The sequence below is a fragment of the Trichechus manatus genome, unplaced genomic scaffold (genome assembly GCF_000243295.1).
Source record: "Trichechus manatus latirostris isolate Lorelei unplaced genomic scaffold, TriManLat1.0 scaffold00002, whole genome shotgun sequence".
In the NCBI taxonomy this organism is placed as follows: domain Eukaryota; kingdom Metazoa; phylum Chordata; class Mammalia; order Sirenia; family Trichechidae; genus Trichechus; species Trichechus manatus.
In genome coordinates this window covers 35,999,285-36,020,413 of record NW_004443938.1, presented here as the reverse complement: position 1 = coordinate 36,020,413, position 21,129 = coordinate 35,999,285, and the positions used below count along the sequence as shown (strand labels likewise).

The 21,129-nt window shown below is 38.5% G+C and overlaps 1 long non-coding RNA gene across 3 annotated transcripts in view; it reads left to right on the top strand.

The window, feature by feature from the left end:
- Nucleotides 1–14,920: 14,920 nt before the first annotated feature.
- The window catches only part of LOC111820229 (uncharacterized), a 29,953-nt gene continuing 23,744 nt past the window's right edge, over nucleotides 14,921–21,129 (top strand). For all 3 annotated transcript variants that reach the window (XR_002823775.1, XR_002823776.1, XR_002823774.1), the window contains exon 1: nucleotides 14,921–15,296. This is a non-coding gene — a long non-coding RNA (uncharacterized LOC111820229). The remainder of the gene's footprint in view (nucleotides 15,297–21,129) is intronic.

Here is a 21,129-nt window from a genome sequence, read left to right as displayed (position 1 = left end):
ACCTGGAAGGTTCCTAAACTCAGAGTTTTGTTTTGTTTTGTTTTTAAACTCTTTAAAGACAATGGAACTCTTTGTCCTGAAAAATCTTATGCAGAAAAGAGCTGAAAAAAGTGGATCTGCTCTGGTTAAACCTGGGTGTAGTGGGCTTCAGCTTGCAAGTGTTTCTGTCCCAATAGGCACCATCTCAGTTACATACCCCTTGAGCACCATAGGGGGCTCCTAGGAACACTGACAGCCAAACCTCAGATGATAGGAAGCCCTCTTGCTAATGAGGAAGCTGCTACTAGCAAGTCTAAGTGCGGCACCCAAGGCCACACAGGTGGCCTTCTGACCCTCAGTCCCTCTGCACCAAATCACGTAGAAGGCCATTGGCTACTAGACTATCTCTCCCGGGATTTGAGACCTCCTTAACCAGTTGCTGTTGAGCCAATTCTGACTCATGGTAACCCCATGCGTGACAGAGTAGAACTGAGCTCCACAGGGTTTTTAATGGCTGATTTTTGGAAGTAGATCACCACGCCTTTCTTCCAAGGTACCTCTGAGTGGAATCAAACCTCTAACCTTCTTAGCAGCTGAGCACGTTAACTGTTTATATCAGCCAGGGACTCCATAGACTTCCTTAGGAAGGAATGGGGGCTTAGGTTTGTAGAGTATACAAGACTATATTCTGGTAGTTTTCATACTGGTTACAGGGGGATTCCAAAATGCTTCCCAGGGTTTAGGTTGCAGCTATAGTAGTAAAAAGTCCTACAAAGTAGCTTTTAGAAATATTTAGTGTTTTTTATTTTGAAAATGCTGCCTGTAATTTATCCAGTTTTTATGGTATTGTTTTTGTATGGCAACATTTGTAATTATATACCCATTACAGAGAAAGAAAGGCTAAGACACAAATGGAAAATCACCAACAAACGGAGTCCATGTCATGAATTACTGAATGACTTTCTAATATCAGTTTTAATCCGCATTTATGAACACTTTTAATGTATACCAAATAATCATGCTGTCACTTTATATTGGTAACTGTGGACACCAAAATTTAATAAGATGAAGAACACACCAAACATGAGAGGAAAATGTGTGAAAAACGTAAATGACAAGCAGGCATTGGCAGGTCTTGTAAAGACATATGGGCTTAACTTGCCAAAAAGAGAATTTCAAATTTTTATAGAAAATCACCCATAAATATAAAAATTACCCTTTTGTATTTTTATGTGCTATTTTTCTATAAATATTACTATTTGTTGTCTGTGTTTTCAATGATCATTTATTTATAGTTGAACTTGAAGTTATGTAATGCCGTGTAGAATAGCCATCAGATTTCAAAAGTTCCGAAAGAATCTCTTTCATTTCAAACGAAACCTATCACTATATTTGATATTTCTGGCTAGGCACAAAAACAGATACTGGTTTGTTTTTCCCTAAAATTCTAACTAATCTGAATTGTTAGCAGGAGCTTAGAGATCAACCACAATATGAAACAGTTCAATGTTTATAATTGTTAATTCTCATTTCGTGCCTGTGATTCTGAAACCTCTCCTGTTCATACACAAAGTGAGAAAGTATATCTTCTGCTCACAGCTGTAGCCATGCACTAATAAGAAATTGCTGAAATTAAAGTGTACTGTGTGTGTGTGTGTGTCTGTGTGTGTGTGTCTGTGTGTGTGTGCGCTTTGCTTAATTTTTGCAATATCCTGAACATATTGAGGAATCTGGAGAGATGATAAGGCAACCTGTGTGAATACCTTGTGGTGATGGTCAGCACGCTCTTAAGATCCTGATCAGCAGCTTGACCAGACTCCCTTTAGCACCCAGAGTGAATGGCTCCAGCCGCAGCTTTCAGGAGGAGAAGTGGGTTCTTGCAAAAGCAAACAACCTTCGACCCACGGTCTTCGTTCGGGCCCATCAGGTCAACAGTTGTTTCACAAAACATTGGCAATTGTCTTTCTCCTTGTGTCAGGAGCCTCTTGAAACATTATACGAGGATAATTAAGTGGTGAATAAGGGTCAATGTGGGCAAATAAATCAAACTGATAGTTTGAACACAGACTGATTGAGCAAAAACAAGGAATTTTGCCATGCCTGTTACTGCAGTGCTTGATGTTAACTGACTTTGTTAACATTACATCCGAAGGCAGCAAGTGGGAAAGCTTTGTGTGGAATCAAAAGCTGAGCAAAGAGACATGGGATTTAATTGTTCAGCTTTATTTTTGAAATAAAGACATGCAGCGCATCCATTTAGTTGACTTTAATGGAGCACAAAACCAAACCCATTCTTTAGAATACTAATTGAGTTAGAAGACGCTTTCCTCGTGTGTAACAGAGATGTAAGAAATATCAGAGGAATCATCAGACTTCCAGAGCAGAAGGTCAGAGTTAAAGAAAAAAAAATATGAGGGGAAGTTAAGTCCCTGTATCTCATGAGGAAGATTTAATACGGAAGTAAATACAATCTTATAAATGTTTTAAATCATGTATTATAAATCTAGTAGGTCATAAATACTTATATACTAAGAAATTATTGAAATCAAGTTTGTTAACTTATGGAGGATATTTTGTTCGTCACCAGGCAACCTAGAAATCCTAAAAACGAGGGGTGGGGGAGAGACAGGGAGAACATTTAAGAAGGCTGCGGTGTGTCCTTCAAGCTGTTCAAGGAGGAAAAATATTAGAAAATAAATGCAAAGAAGAAACCTATCTTTTAGTAAGAATAAAGAGGCACTACTTCTTGGGTTTTTTGTTTTGTTTTGTTTTGTTTTACTACAGATATGAATCCTGACTATTTTATTTTTCTGGCAGTATAAATTTAACTTTACTGCTCAATTCCAATTTTGCAGAAATAGATATGTCATTTAAATGATTATTTCATGTTATGTTAATTACCTCAGTGGCTCTTTTACAGTCTTGTTCCAACTTCCATGAGGTTCTTGTATCAGATAGTAGTGGACACTGGATTTAATAATATATCAAATATATCTTCACATGAGAATACCATGAACCTTTTAAATGGTGGCCAAGTAATATTGTCATATATAAAGTGAAAGAAATTAAGTTTGAAGCATAAACTTATTAAAATATATACTATATTTTATATAGTTTATGAGTTTTAGCATAAACAAGACAATTATTTTACAACCTTATTCAACAGAAAAATCTATGCAGAGAAGCGAGAAAGGAATTACTCCCACCTCTCTGTGCTCCTTATATTTAGATTGTTTGAAGAAGTTTGCTATATGGTGAATAGTGATTACAAACAGGAATTTGTGAGTTTAGAGACATTTAAATGATATTTGTTTGGAGCACTGATTACACATTCAATCCCATATTTGGGCATCTCTCCTCATTTTTTACTTTCAATACAGGCATAAATACCAATATGCTTAGATGAATGAAAATAACACTATTCGTTATTGATGTTGTCTTTGAACTGTGTTAATATAAAATAACCATCAAGAATAAATTATATGGGGGGGTGGGTGGTTACTTATTGCAGTACTTCTGCTTTTTTTTTCCCCCATAAATAATTTCACATAAAGAATCTAAGAGACGCTCATCTATGAGCCGCCTGCTCTGAGAAAGTGGGCTGAGAAAGGTGTAATGGATTATGGAGCGAGATGAAGGCAAGCTCACACCATATCCAATCAGCCTTTTTCTTAAAGGTCAGGACATTCTGTCTGGGTCCATTTGTGTTTTTGATTCTGTCGTTTTACTAATCAGTAACACAATGTAACTGTCAGTCTCAACAACAGTTCCTGGATCCACTGGCTCCACTGCTCTCGGGGTAACATACAATATTTCACAGCCACAAAACAATTCAGCCTCTGCGTGGGCAAACCATATGATGACCACGGGGAGCAATATGGTCACACCCTACTGAGCACTCTTAAGGGGACTCTGTAAAGAACTACATCTAAAAAAGAATAAGGCTTTGCTCTTCTGTGTTTTGGCGTACTTGCCAAATAGCATTTTAATGTTTCGTTTTTATCAGCTGAAGTCAAATGCAAATGTTCCCCCCTCTGCTCCATTTCAGTAGATAAAGACAGCTTTACTGCTATGCAAAGCATTTGCAGTCATGGTGTTAGGAGGATGATAGATATTAGAAATAATTTAACACATTAATGATGGCCTTGTTGGATTTCCCCTGCGTGTGTTTTGTTATATTATTTATTTCTCTTTCCAAACAAAACCAGACAACAGCTCAAATTTATACGGGCCAAAGATGGATTCTGACAGTCTGGGGAGATCAGAGAACCAATACTCTGTCTAATATAATTTTTAACCACTGGGATCTGAACTGAGCACTAGAGAATTAATGCATATGGCACACTGTCAAAGGATTTGGCCTGGAATACTACTTTTTGACCAGCTGATTGACTTAAACTACAGTTCAGTTGGTCACTTCCCTCAGAGGAAGATTAAATAAAGAACTATTTACATAAAACAACAGCAGAGAAAAAGAAACAAAAAAGAAGAACTTACATTCTTAGGCACACAGACCAATCTGTTTCTCTCCTACTCAAGATTTATTCTTAGTGCTAGATTTCCCATTCCTAGTCTTTCAATCAAGTGTCATCATGAATTAATTTTTTCAATAAATCTATTTTTTTAAACATTTTTTAAGACTTCCTTGAATTTTTCTAAATTTAAAAATATTTTTGGGCATTTCCAAGAAATTTGTGTCCCCCTTCCATCTTTTCAGTGTTGCACCCGTGTCTCTAAAGACCTCTTCGAGTTAATAGAACTAAATTCACGAGACGCATGATTTTCATTTAGTGATTCCTTTAATTGTGCTAAGATCAATCACGACGGAAAACCATTTTTCTAGTTCTACATTCGTAAGCATGCATGGCGATTGTCTATGTATGCCTGCCTATTCATGTAAGAACATGAAGATTAGGGGTTTTTCTTTCTGGTGGACTCCAATCGATTATAATGGAGGGGCCAGTGAGACTTATGAACCACAAATGATTCATTCACATTTGGCTTTAGCATGTATTTTTGTACTTTTGCTTAAGTAGTGTTCTGTCTGATGTTATGAGAACGTATAAGGCAAAGTTTCATTTTAATGAAAAATAAACCAAAATGTTAAAAACCGACTTTGGGAAACTGCTTACCTTCCCTAATTTGTCTCTTCCTCTGAAATTTTGCTTGATGCTATGCAACAATGGGTACAGCTAATTGCGTTTAATATTGATGGAAAATACCAATCTCAATGAATCAAGGTTTTTATCTAAATTAACAACTCAATATCTAGTACAGGTTATACCATACAATATAACAAAGTAAAAAAAAAAATTGGTTATAAAAATTAAATGAATGAGAAATCCACAGTTAAATATTAAGGGAAAGTAAGGCATGTCTACGGGCGCATCCTGCCGAGAGCAACGACCCCGCTTTCCTGCAATACTTCGTGCCATCATGATGGAAGCTGACACCAAGTTTGAGTGAGGTGATTTTATCCAGGTATAATCAGGGCTTAAAAACTGAAATGTTTTTAGGGGCCAGGCCACAGTAGGCTGGGTACAAGACCAGAGGTTGTGCTGTAGACTATGGTAACCCTAGCACTTGTCCCAGCCAAATGCAAGCCTGTTACCATGCAAGAATGTCATTCTGATATTTTTGTCAGAATTCCTCCCCTTTTTTTCCCCAGGAGAAGTTACATGTTTTGCCAGTTTTTTCAGTTGCCGTCGAGTTGATTCCAACTCATGGCGACCCTACGTGTGTCAGAGTAGAACCGTGCTCTATAGGGTTTTCAACGGCTGATTTTTCAGAAATGGAACACCAGGCTTTTTTTTCGAGACACCTCGTGTAGACTTAAAATTCCAACCTTTCAGTGAGCAATTGAGCTCATTAACCATTTGCACCACACAGGGACTGCATATGTTTTCCCCTACAAATGAAACACGTCTCTGAGCCCCTTTCAACTTACAGGGCACCAGTGTGTGTTATCTGGGGTATCGTTAGATATGATTCTTCTTAGTTCTTAATGATATCATTTATGCTATTAGGTCTTGGGTTAGGCTGCAGGTTATATGGCTAAATGGTAAAATATGTTAACATGTGACTTGATCACTTCCACTAAATTTAGAGGAATTTAACCTCTTCCCCAGGAGGCATGATAGGGAAGCAGGCCTGTTTTCTAGCTTCTCCAAGATCTTTACCTTGCAGCTTCCTAAGTTTTTTAAAGTATACACATTGGATTATGATTTCCCATAACATCAGTGTGGTATAGACTATTGGCTATCTCCCTGTCTTAGGCTGGGTTCTCTAGAGAAGCAAAACCGATAAAACATATAAACATATATAGAGAGAAAGAGTGATTTATATCAAGGAAATGGCCCATGCAGTTGTAGAAGCTGTAACATCCCAAGTCCGTGGGTCAAGAAAGAGGCTTCTCCTGATTCACATAGCCACAGGGACTGGCAAACCCAAGATCGGCAGGCAAGATCTTGAGCTACTAGCTCAAGTCCCAAGAAGCAGAGGTCAGACAAACAGGAGCCAGCTGCAGGATCCAGAATGAGCAAAAGCCCCTGAGCCCTGCCTGAAAGTCCACCCACACTTGATGCAGGCCACATGCCTAAGGAAATTTCCCTTCAACTGATTGGCTACTCACAGCAGATCCCATCATGGGGGTGATCACGTATCATATCTCAACAGGGAAGTGATCACAATATTATAAGACTGCCAAAACACAGAGAATCATGGTCCAGCCAAGTTGACACACAATATTAACCATCACACTCCCCAAACTCTTTTTGCCTTTTTCCCTGGGTACATGACTGTGTTGCTAGAGACTACATTTCCCACTCTTCTTTGCAGTTAGATGTGACCAAGTTCTCAGGGATGGAACGTGGAAGGAGGTGGGGGTGCCATCTCTGGGCCTAGATCTCAAGGCATTGGGGTTTCATCTGGATCTTCTCTTTCCTACTGGCTGAACCTAGACATGGAGGTAACCCAGCTTCAGCATACAGATAATAAGAATGCCTTAGGGTCAGAGAAGCAACGTGAAAGCTGTCTTTAGTCATCTAGTGCTGCTATAACAGAAATACCGCAAGTGGATGGCTTTAATCAAGAGAAATTTATTCTCCCACAGTCCAGTAGGCTAGAAGTCAGGGTGTCAGTTCCAGGGGAAGGCTTTCTCTGACAACTATAAGGGAAGGTCCTTGTTATCAATCTTTCCTGGTCGAGGAGCTTCTCAGCGTAGGGACTCCAGGTCCAAAGGATGTTCTGTTCTCCTGGCTCTTGTTTCTTGGTGGTATGAGGTCCCCATATTGCTCTGCTTGCTTCTTTCTTTTATAAAAGAGATTGACTTTAGATACAACCCAATCTTGTAGATTGGGTCTTGGCTCATTAACATCATAAAGGTAGGATTTACAAAACATAGGAAAATCACATCAGATGACAAAATGGTGGACAATCACACAATACTGGGAACCATGGCCTAGCCAAGCCGACACACATTTTTGGAGAACACATTTCAATCCGTAACAGAAGCATCCTGAGTGTCTGTAAGCTGTGTGGAGCAGGACTGTTCTTAATGATATCATTTATGCTATTAGCTCTTGGGTTAGGCTGCAGGTTATATGGCTAAATAGTAAAATATGTTAACATGTGACTTGATCATTTCCACTAAATTTAGAGGAATTTAACCTGAACTGCTCAGTGCAGAAGAGAGAGTAATAAACTATGTTTGTGAAGTCACTGTATTTTGGGATCTCTTTGTTTCAGCAATTTAACATTACTCCAGTGAATACATTCAAATACATTTGTTTCAAAGAAAATTACAAAAATACGTTTTAAAGCCAAAATAGAAACAATTTGTGGCTAATTTCTATCACTGTTCCCCTCCATTATCATCAACAATTGAAAGCTAATTGGAGCCCGACAGGGAAGATAAAGTCCTGCAAGTGGGCAACTATATGTTGCAAAATGCAGAACATCTAACTAATATTTGTCAAATATGACTTATATTTTCTTGTAACTTTATAGTATAATATCTGTCTGTGCTTTTATTTCTAGTGAAAATGAATAATTTACTAAGCTACCTATCCAGAGGAGAGTTTTCAAATAGAAAACTTAGCTTGAATTTATTCAGCTGTTTTCAGTGATGGGATTTTTCCTCTGGCAAGTTGAGATGATGCCCAGCAAAGTTTTTCTGTCCTGAACAGGGACTGTTCTTGTTCGCCATCCTAGTAACTCAGGAATTAAGAGGAGCAGAACCAGTCATTTTTGACACAAATTTATATCTTCTCACTCTTTTTATGTCTTTGGTCCCCATCAGTTCACTTGGCCTTTTCTAAGATTGATTTCAGATAGCAAAGGGCAAGCATGGAAAGGTCAACGTGGGTACTTATCAATTAATATGACAGGGACTTCTAGAGGTAGTACACACTGGAACAAATAGATGCCAAGCATTGTAATGATGACTGTAAACATCTTCCCAGACTGAAGATCCTTGAGGTGATATCTCATCCATCTCCTCCCCACAGACTTCCTGTTTCCCATGACATCCAGTATCTGTCTGGCTGTAAACACGTTTGTTATATTGAAGAGGCTCAACAAAAAATGTGTGGTAGATAATTGATTTATGCAAGCAATGGTAGTATTTTACCATTGTAACAATTGATTGTATGTGTATCAGTTTGGGCAGAAAAAGCACTGCCCAGATTCCATGCCACTGGCACTGATGGCCAGGCATAGGATACATCCTCTGTTAAGAGCTGAAATTTGCCCCCAAAGAGATATGTTGAAATCCTAACCCTACCCCAATACTTGTGACTATTATCTTGTTTGGAAACGAAGTCTTTGAAAATGTTATTAGTGAAGTTAACATGAGGTCATGCTGGAATAGACTGGGCCCTAATCCATTATGACTGGTGTCCTTATAAATAAGAAGAGAAGAAGAGACACAGAGAGGCACAGACAGAGGGAAGGCCATCATGTGAAGACAGAGGCAGAGATTGGAGTGATGCATCTATAGGCTAAGGAACGCCAAAGATTGCCAGGAACCACCAGAAGCTAGAAACAGCGAGGAAAGATCTTCCGCTAGAGTCTTCAGAGATAGCACTGCCCTGCTGATATCTTGACTTTGGGCTTCTAGCCTCAAGAACTGCGGGACATAAATTTCTGTTGTTTTAAGCCACTTAGGTTGTTATGTCAGCCCTGTTGTTGTTGTGTGTTGTCGAGTCCATTCTGACTCATAACAACCCTATAGGACAGAGTAGAGCTGCCTCATAGGGTTTCCCAGGCAGTAATATCATTAATGTTATATGCAAGGAAAATTTTGCTGAAGATCATTCAAAAGCAGATGCAGTAGTACATCAATAGGTAACTGCCAGAAACTCAAGCCGGATTCAGAAGAGAAGTGGAACAAGGGATATCATTGCTGATGTCAGATGGATCCTGGCTGAAAGCAGAGAATATCAGGAAGATGTTTACCTGTGTTTTATTGACTATGCAAAGGCATTTGGCTGTGTGGATCATAACTGATTATGGATAACATTGTGAAGAATGGGAATTCCAGAACACTTAATTGTGCTCATGAGGAATCTGTACATAGATCAAGAGGCAGTTTGTTCAGACAGAACAAGGGGACACTGCATGGTTTAAAGTCAGGAAAGTTGTGCATCAGGGTTGTATTCTGTCACCATACTTATTCAATCTGTATGGTGAGAAAATAATCCGAGAAGCTGAACTATAGGAAGAAGAATGTGGCATCTGGATTGGAGGAAGACTCATTAACAACCTGTGATATGCAGATGACACAACCTTGCTTGCTGAAAGTGACGAGGACTTGAAGCACTTACTGATGAAGATCGAAGACCACAGCCTTCAGAAACAGAAACTGGACCAATAAGCAACATCATGATAAATGGAGCAAAGATTGAAGTTGTCAAGGATTTCATTTTACCTGGATCCACAGTCAACACCCATAGAAGCAGCAATCAAGAAATCAAAGGACACATTGCATTGGTCAAATCTGCTGCAAAAGAATTCTTTAAAATGTTAAAATCAAAGATGTCACCTTGAAGACTAAGGTTGGCCTGACCCAAGCCATGGTGTTTTCAGTGGCCTCATATGCATGGGAAAGCTGGACGATGAATAAGGAAGACGGAAGAAGAATTGATGCCTTTGAATTATGGTGTTTCCTAAGAATGTTGAATATACCATGGACTGCCAAAAGAATGAACAAATCTGTCCTTGAAGAAGTACATCCAGAATGCTCCTTAAAAGCAAGAATGGTGAGACTATGTCTTACATACTTTGGACATGTTATCAGGAGGGATCAGTTCCTAGAGAAGGACATCATGCTTGGTAAAGTACAGGGTCAGTGAAAAAGAAGACTTTCTCAACAAGATGGATTGACACAGTGACTGCAACAATGGGCTCAAGCATAACAACGATTGTGAGGATGGCACAGGACTGGGCAGTGTTTCATTCTGTTGTGCATAGGTTGCTATGAGTCGGAATTGACTCAACAGCACCTGACAACAACATTACAGGAGAAGATCACCAGGTCTTTTCTCCCGAGGAGCCGCTGGTTGGTTTGAGCTGCCGACCTTTTGGTTAGCAGCCAAGAACTCAACCATTGCGCCATCAGGTCGACTAGGAAACTAATACACCCTCTTTTCTAATCCCCACTCTCAAATCTGTTTCCCATTTTTCATCTCCATGCTCAGTCATTACTAGTGTGAGCTGATTGTTTATCTCCACTGATCTTCAGCAAAGGCATCAATTAGGGTGTCCCCCCACCCCTGGCCCCACCAAGTCTAGAATGCTTTGATGACCATGGAACATAATGTGTTTTTTTGTTTTGTTTTCTGTATTGGAACCAGGAAATTAGGGAATTCATTTCTTCTGAATTTTCTTAAAACTCCTTTTCAACCTGTTTTCTTCAAGTACAGTCTAAGTGTCTGCAATCCCTCCAACTCTATCAGAGCCAGATCTTTTGCTAGATTCTCAACCCATTTCATTTAAATAAAGTTTCTAGTTCTACATTTAAAAATATGAAAAAATATTGTTAGCTACTAATTTGATAAAAGTCAAAAGAAAGAGATATTTACTGTACTTAAAGTAAAACTGAAAGAAGACTCCTCAGAGCAATAAGAATATACTAGTTAAACAAGTTCTATTCAAATTTGGTGGTAAATGTTGTGACAAAATATTACTTCCACGTTCAAAAAGCTCTAGTTCTAGCTAACTCCTGACCAGAGCTGTGCACACAATGACCTTGCTGGTCCTGTGTAGGTACACAACAGGGTGATGGAATGGACAGAAGAGATGGGAGCTCTAAATCTGAACTTCTGCTCTGCAACCTACCAGTTCGGTGATCTGGAGCAGTTTATTGAAGCCCTTTTACCCTAATCTTCCTTGTCTGTGAGACAGGGACAACAATTCCTACAACGTAAGGTTGCCACGAGGTGTAATGGAATCTCCTTAGTTGGGTGCCCTGTATGGGGACTGGCAATAAGTATGAGATCAATGTATAGTGGTTCGCATCTTCCACCAGATTAATTAAGGATCCTTTTATTTGTTTATCCATTTGTTGAGATTGGTTATCTTTGATCTTATTTCATGATTGGAAACACTGAGTACTAAATGTTTCCATTTCTTCTGCATTACAGAGCAAATCATAATGAAAAGCTAAGTCTCAAACTCATAACCCAGCTTTCCTTGGTTTCTGTCATCATTGTTGTTGGGTAGTTCTGACTCATAACGACCCTATGTACAACAGAACGGAATACTGCACGGTTCTGCGCCATCTTCACAATGGTTGCTATGTATGAGCCCATTGTTTCAGCCACTGTGTCAATCCATCTCATTGAGGGCCTTCCTCTTATTTGCTGACCGTCTACAAAGTATGATGTCCTTCTCCAGGGACTGGAGTCCTTGGTTTCTAACCCAGGCTGTTCAGCCAGCTTGCGGCTGCTCATTGGAGGCTGCAGGTCATTTAAAGATACTTGTAGTTTACACTCATAAAGCCTTTCTGATAAAATTTTTCACTGACATGAACCCTTTCCTCTACCCAAACAACTTCACTCACTATCTCCCACAAGACATTGAATTTTTATTTTCTTCTTGCCTTTGCTCATATACCGTGTTTGTCTAGAATGGCTTACTGCTCTCTCTGCTTAGGTAATCTTATCAAACTACCTTTCCATTTGCAGCTCACATCTTACTTTTCTTTATGAAGTTTTCTCTAATCTGCACCTGGAGTGACCTCAAGTTCCTGTGAGCTCCCGGAATGCTTGTTCTCTTTATTACTCATTTGACGTTTAACATTTGCTGACTTCTGTTTAACTATTGGGTGTGGCAGAACAACCCTGGTCTAGATGTCAGTAGCCCTGAGTGCTGGGCTGACAGCAGGATTATCTCTCACTGTAACCTTGGCTTCCTTGTCTGTAAAACAGAGGTAATAAAACACAAGTGGGTTGCTTTGAGAACCCAAAGAAATGTTAAAACACTGTCAAAACAATAAAATCTTATACAAGGGAGGGTATTATTACTGTTACAAGCACACATGTTTTACTATATTCATCTTTGTTTCATACAAAATACCCAGCACAGTGCCCTGAATAGAATATCAATAAAATGAATGAATGAACCAAGTAGGAATCTGAAGACCTGAGTTCTGGAGACAGTTCTGCCAGCTGCACACTTTGGTCTGGCAACTGAATTCTGTTCACTGTTTTGTAAAATAAGAGGATTAGTCTAGAGTCTAGACCATTGCATGTTAACCCTGGTTGAGTATTAGGAATACCCGGGAGAACTTTTAAAAAATGCATATGCCCCTTCAAATCAATCCAGGCTCTCTGAATTTTGAAACAACTACAACGTACAGAAAAGTTGGAAATAGAGGACGAAAATCTTTTCTTTCCCTGAACCCCTAAATGTTGTCATTTGCCGTTGAGTCAATTCCGACTCCTAGAGACCCTAAACACTGTAGTGCAAATTTCTATAAACGAGTACATTCTCCTACATAACAGCAGCATAATCATCAAAATCTGATGGAGAACATAGATCCATTATATCCATCTAATCCTCAGATACCATCACATTTCACCCATTGCCTCAAAAAATGTCTTTGTAAATGGAACCTGTTCAGAGTCACACGTTATCATGTCTTTTTAGTCTCCTTTAGACTGATGCCTTTCTTCAGTATTTCCTTGACTTTCATGACCTTGACACTTTTAAAGATGACAGCCATTTATTTTATTCTATTAATTAAAAATTTTTTTATTCAGGCCTAAGTCCCATACCATAAATGAACCTTTTTAAAATGTATAGTTCTGTGACATTTAGTACATTCACAATTCACATTGTGCAATCATCTATCTAGTTCCAAAATATTTTCATTGCCCCAAAAGAAAGCTCCATACCATTAAGCAGTCATTCCCTATTCCCCAACACCGCCCCCCCCTCCAATTTTCTGGCAACCACTAATCTGCTTTCTGCCTGTATGTATTTGCCTATTCTAGATATTTCATATAAACAGAATCATACAATATGTGATTTTCTGTGTCTGGCTTCTTTCACTTAATGTATAATGTTTTCAAGGTTCATCCACCATTGTAGCCTGTATAAGTACTTCATTCCTTTTTATGGCTGACTAATAGATTATTGTGCATGCGTGTATTATAATTTGTTTACCCATTCATCTGCGGATAGACCTTTGGGTTGTATCCACCTTTAGTTATTGTAAATAGTGCTGCTAGGAAAGTTCATGAGCAAGTATTTGTCTGAGTACCTGTTTTCAATTCCTTTGGGTATATGCCTAGGAGTAGAATTGCTGGTGGCATAATAATTTTATGTTTAACATTTCGTGGTACCAATAAACCATTTATTTTATAGAATGTCACTCACTTTGGGCTGGCTTGATGCTTCCTCATGTTTAGATTCAGATTATATATGTTTGGCAAGAATATCACAGAAGTAACCCTGGGTTCTTCCTATCGAGGCACATGATTTCAATTTGTCCCATTATTAGTGAGGTTCACTTTGGTCACTGGATTAGAATGATGTCTGCCTGACTTCTTAACTGCAAAGCTAATCTTTTCCTTTTGTAACTGAGAAGTATTTTGTGCAGCGATGCTTTGAAACTCTGTAAATACTTGTACCGCATCGAACTTCCAACGCATTTATTTGTATCTGTATGGATTTATGATTTTCTATTTTATTCAATGAGTTTAAATCTATTACTATAATTATTTATTTAATGCTCAAATTGTCCCAAATTTGGCCTGTGGGAGTCCCATCAAGCTGGCTCATGTGTACTTTTCACATGTCGCCATCATTCTTTGGGCCCTTTCTGCTTTCTACCACAAGATGTTCCAGACTCATCGGGTACTTTCCTTGCCCCAGTCCTGGAATCTGCCATCTCTCCAAGGAGCCCTGGTTTCTTTTAGAGGAGAATGGTATTTGAAGCTGAGCTCAGGGTGTTGGGTGTGCTTATTGCTACTGGGCTATTGCAGCTGCTAGGCCCTCTCAGAAGATAGAGCTAGGGAACATGTGAATGTATAAATATGTGTATACACACACTTCACATCTATATTTATCTTTATCTCTTTCTACCTATTTTGAAAACCATGAGTTCACACTGATAACTACAATCCCAATCCAATATCACTCGTTTATTCTAGTTTTTCTCCTTTCAATATATGTCGTTCCCTTTTCATCTTCAGGACTTGAGGAATTTGAAAATAAATAATACGGAACACCAGTAAAGGTGTTCTTCATTTTCATTGCTCACCACACTAAAAAAAAAAATCACAAAATTATTAAGCAAAATATATCTCTTTTTGGTAGCTCTCTTATATACACTTTCTTACAAAAAACTCATTCACGGATATACATTCACACCTACTCATAAATTTTATGTTAAGAATAAGTACGTTCTAATAGACGTTTTAATATTGCTTTGATGCAGATTTATGAAACTGAGCCGTCCTTTACAGCCATTTAATTGTAATTGAAGTATTGTTTTAAATAGAATAATTTTTTTAACATGGGAGGAAAAATGATCTTTCTACGTTTTAAAACTTGAAGCAGGATACGTAAATGGATTTGTCTCTTGTCAGGAGAGGTGGAGCGGAAGTCCCTCTACAAGATGGGAAAAGTTGTGCATTCAGCAATCCGTGACAAGCACAAGTTGAGCCAGACAACACTGCTGGAACGCTGCTTGCCTGATGGACACCCAGAGATGGGATTATTTGTGTTGGCAAAGCTTGCATCTGTCACAACTGAGAGGAGACAACAATCTCCCATGGATGGAGATAGCCACTTGAGAATGTTCATATCAAGTAAGATGTACTTTGCTTCACATTCACTTTGTTTTCAATATTTCTTCTAGTCAGGTGCCTTCTTTCAGAGACATCACCTGTTTAAGTCACAATATACTCACGAACCTTACAGTTAAAAGGAGGGCCTGGAATTACCTAAATCTGGACATTTTCTGCGGAAGTAAGTACATGATATCTTTGGGGCTTTGAATTGCCAATGAAAAATTTAACTGTGGTTAAAAATAAAAGCAAAATTAAAAATATCTTTCATAGTAAGTAGTTTTTGAGACTGCTGTGGTCACACGTATTTTACTTGATTGCAATTTTGCTGCACTGTTCATTCCCTAAACGCTCTTTATCTTCTAACAATTCTATACCTCTTATCACTATAATTCTAAGAGGCTAGTATGGTTAATTCCCTCCCCATCTACTTCACCTTCTTTTTTTATAGTCAGGAGAAGTCTTTAGGGCGCATGTCAGATGGGTGCATTTATAGTGGAGACCATCTTGTGTAAACAATTATTGCTTTCGCTACCATGTCTTGGTTGGGCATTCAGTCATGCATTAATTACTAACCCAGGTTACCATTCAATCAATCGATCAGAGTATTTTTAACCATTTAGCTTTTCATTAGGCGGCAATCAGTTATCCCTTACAACTTCTTTGACAGCTCTGACCAAAAAGTCCTGTTTAAAGATTGAGGCCAAATAGCATAAATACAATTTTATTTTTACATTTTAAAATAGAGGATTATTGAATGGCAAGGCCCTAAAATAGCATAGTGGTTAAGAGCTCAGCTGTTAACCAAAAGGTTGGCAGTTCAAATCCACCAGCTGCTCCTTGGAAGAACGCCATGGGGCAGTTCTACTCTGTCCTATGGGGTCACTATGAGTCAGAACCTGACTCGATGGCTCCTAACAACAATAACAAATTGTTAATCAGTGGTATTGGCTCAATTACTTAAAATATCTGTGTTTCTATTGGGGAGAGGGGAGGTAGGAATAGATATTGAGAGATGGTAGTAGAAAATACAAGAGTCTCTGGATGACTCAAATGGTGAAGTGCTCAGCTACTAGCTGAAAGGCTGATGGTTGGAAAACACACAGAGGTGCCTCAAAAGACAGGCTAGTGATTTGCCTCTGAAAGGTCACAGCCTTGAAAACCCTATGGACCAGTTCTATTCTGCACATGTGGGGTTGCCATGAGTTGGAATTGACTTGATGGAGCTAACAACAACAGTAGAAAATAAGTCATCAGTAGTAGGAGGATACGTATGCAAGACTTTTTAAGAGATGGAGTGTTTGAAGACCAAATAAATTTTAAAGTCAATAATTGGAAAAAGTGGGTGAGATTAGTTTACAAAATTAAACAATGAGAGCAGAATTTTCTCTAAAGGAAAATTTACATTAAAAGCGAAACTAGTACATTATTCCTTAAGAGTATTTGTATGTAACAAACTATTTCTTGTTCGTATTTAAAATATGTCTAAAGCAGCTTGCCTTTCTATCAAGTCAGTGAAATAATTCAAGTTACATAAAATCATACTCTTTTGATTATCTGAACAGTGATACTACAATGAAGGGAGCTGATCTAAGAACTTTATATATTCTAGAAACTTCTAACTGTGCATTTGAATTAAGCCCATTCTAGCTAAAGTAAGACAATGCTCCATTTGAGACTTTAAAAAAAAAGTAGACATTTTCTACCAAATTTTAAAATATCCTAGGCATTAACCTTTCTCTGGGGGGTGTTTTCTGACCTGTTTAGAAAGGGAATGTGGATAGAGTAGCCCTGTTTATAATAAAACCTCTTTTTTTGTATAAATCCAGTTAAATATAGAACACTGCATCATGCACGAGAGAATCTTCCCCTGGGTTCCTCTATAACCGACTACAGAGTGCCATCCACAGACTCTAACAGATGCCCAACAGAGGAGTTCCAGGCTCCAGCCTCCCTCTAGTCTCTTGTGTTAATGAGGACTCTTGATGCAGTTTAAGGCACACTAGTGAGCAGCTCTAAATCAGAGCTTGTCCTGTGGAAGGAAAGTTTACAATGGGTACCAAGGCCAGTGCGTTAGAATTCCAGATGTGGGGCCTGTACCCTACCTCTGACCAGCATCCATTTCTGCGTACCACAGCTGGTCCATGTAAATGTGCCATATTGCTGCCCATCTGCTCAGAGAGTGCACAGTGGCACATCTCTCTCTGACAGTGGACCGTTTTATTGAATGCTATAAATATTGAAATTCATAGGCATGAAGCAGCAGATTTTTAATGTTACTTAGAGAGACATTTGAACCACAACCTTTGGCAGAAGCATACACTGTTAGTATCTCAGTACACTGTGCACCATTTGGTTCAGACTCATGAACAACTTTTCCAGGGATTTCATGGCTCTCCAATCCCAGGTAAAATGGAGTACAGACCCTGAGGGATGATATTTAGTGTGAATGTCACCCTGCATACAATGTGCATTTGGGATATGGACTTTCCGTCCCTGTGCTGTGGTAAACCATATGTTAATGTTTTTATACTCAGAAAAGATTAGATTGGGGACCAATAAAGTTTCAAAACTACAAATAATAGGCTAACCATTGCGAGACGTGAAGCATTCCTTCAGCTGATTCTTTTCCAAAGTCTCTGCAATTTTCATTTTTGAAATGGCAGGGCTATATTTTGTTCTAGGAAACCAGCTTATTCATATTGTATAAGCTAATATGTGCAAATTTTGTACCAGTGAGTAAACATCCCCATTCATTTGAAATTACTGGTACGTGAGATCTGGGTAAAAAAGAGAAAATTGCTTTGTGGTCTTCTCCCCCTGTCACCCAAAGAATCTCAAGCAAACTTTGAGGTGAAAGGAAGTAAATCAAAGCATGGGATGAAAAGTGGGCTGGTTACCCGTGTGGGTTTTATTTCTGGGGGTCACGTTCTTTGTTTTTAATGAACTGTGAGGCAAGGCAACGCTGTTTAAGACAAAACTGGACACAGTTTTTGTGCAATAGCCCCTTTGCCTTCCCTTCAGTTCTACTACAAAAACGCTCAAAAAACAGAAAATGCCCTTCTAGCAATTGTCAGGGATTTCACAACAGAAGCGAGTCACTCATTTAGAGCAGTGAGTGGTTGGGAGAGAACGTGCTAATGCTCCCACTTTGGCATTTGTGTAGACCAGAGCTGTTAACAAAAGCTAATGTGACAACTATTAAAAAACAAAATACTTTTCCTGCCTAATTGATGTAAAGAATTGAAAACAATCAAAATCCAAACTGAATTTCAATTATGCTTCTGGCACGAACATTTCTCAAGACTGTGATGCTTTTTAACTTTGCTTCATTATCATTTTCCAGTTGCTCTATGGTTTTTGTATTTTTTTTCCTAAATAGAAACTCACATCTTTATTAGTGAAGTTGTAACATTCCAACAATAAGCTGTGTCATTGCTCAAATGTTTTCCTGAGTTCCCAATCCGCAGAGTTATGTAAGGTGGCAGGTTAATAAATGCGACACACTGACATCATTTGTACCAGATTATCTCTCCTTCCAAACTCTGACAGATGCTAAGTCCAGCTGGTAAAAAAAGTTTATAGGCGACTTGGATCTGGGGTCTTCACACACTCCACAATGTTGGCTACCAATGCTTGTTTTAATGAGTCGCGGATTGCCTGTTTATCTTCTGCTCCCTGCTGTTTCTGCATTTTCTCTTCCAGAACAATCCCAGAAACACATGCTGCTACAGACGCTGGAGCAATGTGTGTAGACATTTGAGCCAAATTATTATAAAGAACTCTTTCTTCTCCGATGTTAAAAAAAGGAGTGAGAATTGCACATTGCCCAGCAAATCGTTATCTCAGATGTTCACTGTGACATGCTCAATATGGCCTATCAGAAAAAGTTCGAGACATTTGAAACCTTAACAACTACACAAAATGACACTGTAATTGGCGGGTTTTGTTGTTCATGTTCTGGCTCAGCTAAAACTGCTCTAAACACTTTGTTTAATGATGTTACATTATGACAACACATGGCTTCTATACAGCAAGTCATCATGTTTAACATGCAACTACACAGGAAAAGTAGCAAGTGGCCAGAAACGGGACAGGAGTCACCCTTAGAAGTTTTCCTGTCAAATCAAAAACGATTAAGCGTACAGTCTCCAAATAATTTCATTTCTCACTAAAGGGTCACTTAAGTTCCCAATCCCACTGGTTTAAAATGACTTTACCAGGAAAGCTGTTGGCTTGAGTGTGTGTGTGTCGGAGGAGTGGGAGAGTGTTGCTATCACATTATTTAACACTTAACTAAGACTTGAGAAAAGAGGAAGAAAAGAAATACAGCGAAGGAGGGAAGGAAGGAAGAAAGGAAAGAAGAAAGGAAAGCAAGCCTTGAGCAAATCATTCACTGGAGTACAGATATTTTTCTTTGAGTTTCAAAAAAATTTTTTTAATATAATAAGAAAGCATACACTATCCCTCAAGTAGATTAATTAGTATTGCATTCTTCTGCATTTTAATAAAGTTTTTCGTCACTTTCTGAATGAACAGCTTCCATGATCTTAGAAATATATGATGAAAATTAGACACAGCCTCTATCTCAGATATTTTGAATTATAATGACATGGAGACTTGACAGATAAAAATAAATGTAAGAACAATACATAAAGAAAAAAATACAGACATTGCAAAATAGTTTTGATGAAGAGTTCAGTTAAAGATTATGATGGCAGGTTGGAAAATGTTTGACATCACCTTTGTGGAAGAATTTTGCATTTGGAATAATTAAATCTAGGAAAGGAAGAATTGGACAAAGAAACACAAAACTACATTTGAATGTGTGGGATATCCAGGGAGAAGTCCCATGAGAATAGAGGCTGGGGCTGTGCATGAGGGGGACATCCTGACAAGTTGATCCAAGTCCTCTTGGAAAGGCTTGGAGAGTCATTGCTAAAAATAATTGTTTTGTCCAGAAGACATCAGGAAACTGATTACCATATTTTATGCAAATAACACGCGCCTTTTGTGTTTGTTTGCTGGTCATGTGCTCCTCCTTCCTCCCCCCACCCCACGAGGCACCCTCACAAGTGCCACCATGCCAATCCTCTTCCACATGTTGCTGTAAAAAAATTAGCATAGGACACTAACAAAGATATCTCACAGCGGGGAGGGCCAGGCTGGCAAATAAATGCAGTAGGCATGTGTTATTTGCATAAAAATATAGTGGTGGTGTGTGGTGTGAGGTGAGGATGTAGTGTAAAACATTTTGGAGAAGACAGAAGCAGAGGGTTAGGAGATGCGAAGTCACAGAATTTATATCATGCTTAAACATCATTTCATTTTCTCAGAAAATGTGATCAAAGATTTTTCCAGATATCATTACATGTACTTCACAGAAGAATCCTTGTGATCAGTTATCATTTATATTGAGTTTCAGAAAATATTTCCTTTAAATAAATTTATATTTTTGTTTTTAAATAATCAAGGCTATATCACTCAATGCATTTCATTACCATTTTAGATATCAAATAACTTAGAACCAAATTTATTGTCCAGGATTTACTTGCTCACATCAGGGGTCTGAGGTATTCTTTTCTTTCTGTTTCTATCAGACATTTCTGTCACGTTTCATCTACGTCACCTCTATTGACTTTTGGAAGTAGAGAGGGCACAAAGCGGAGAGGGCTCACAGATTTCCTCACACCAGTAAATAGTGTAATGAAAATGTAGCTTCTTTACTTTTTAATAACTGAGCTAATTTTCATTACAATGGCCTCATGGGTAGAGAGAAAAACATACTATGGTTTAGTCTAGTAGGTGAACTCAGTCTGTTTCAATCATATAAGCACATCCTTTAAGTGATCCA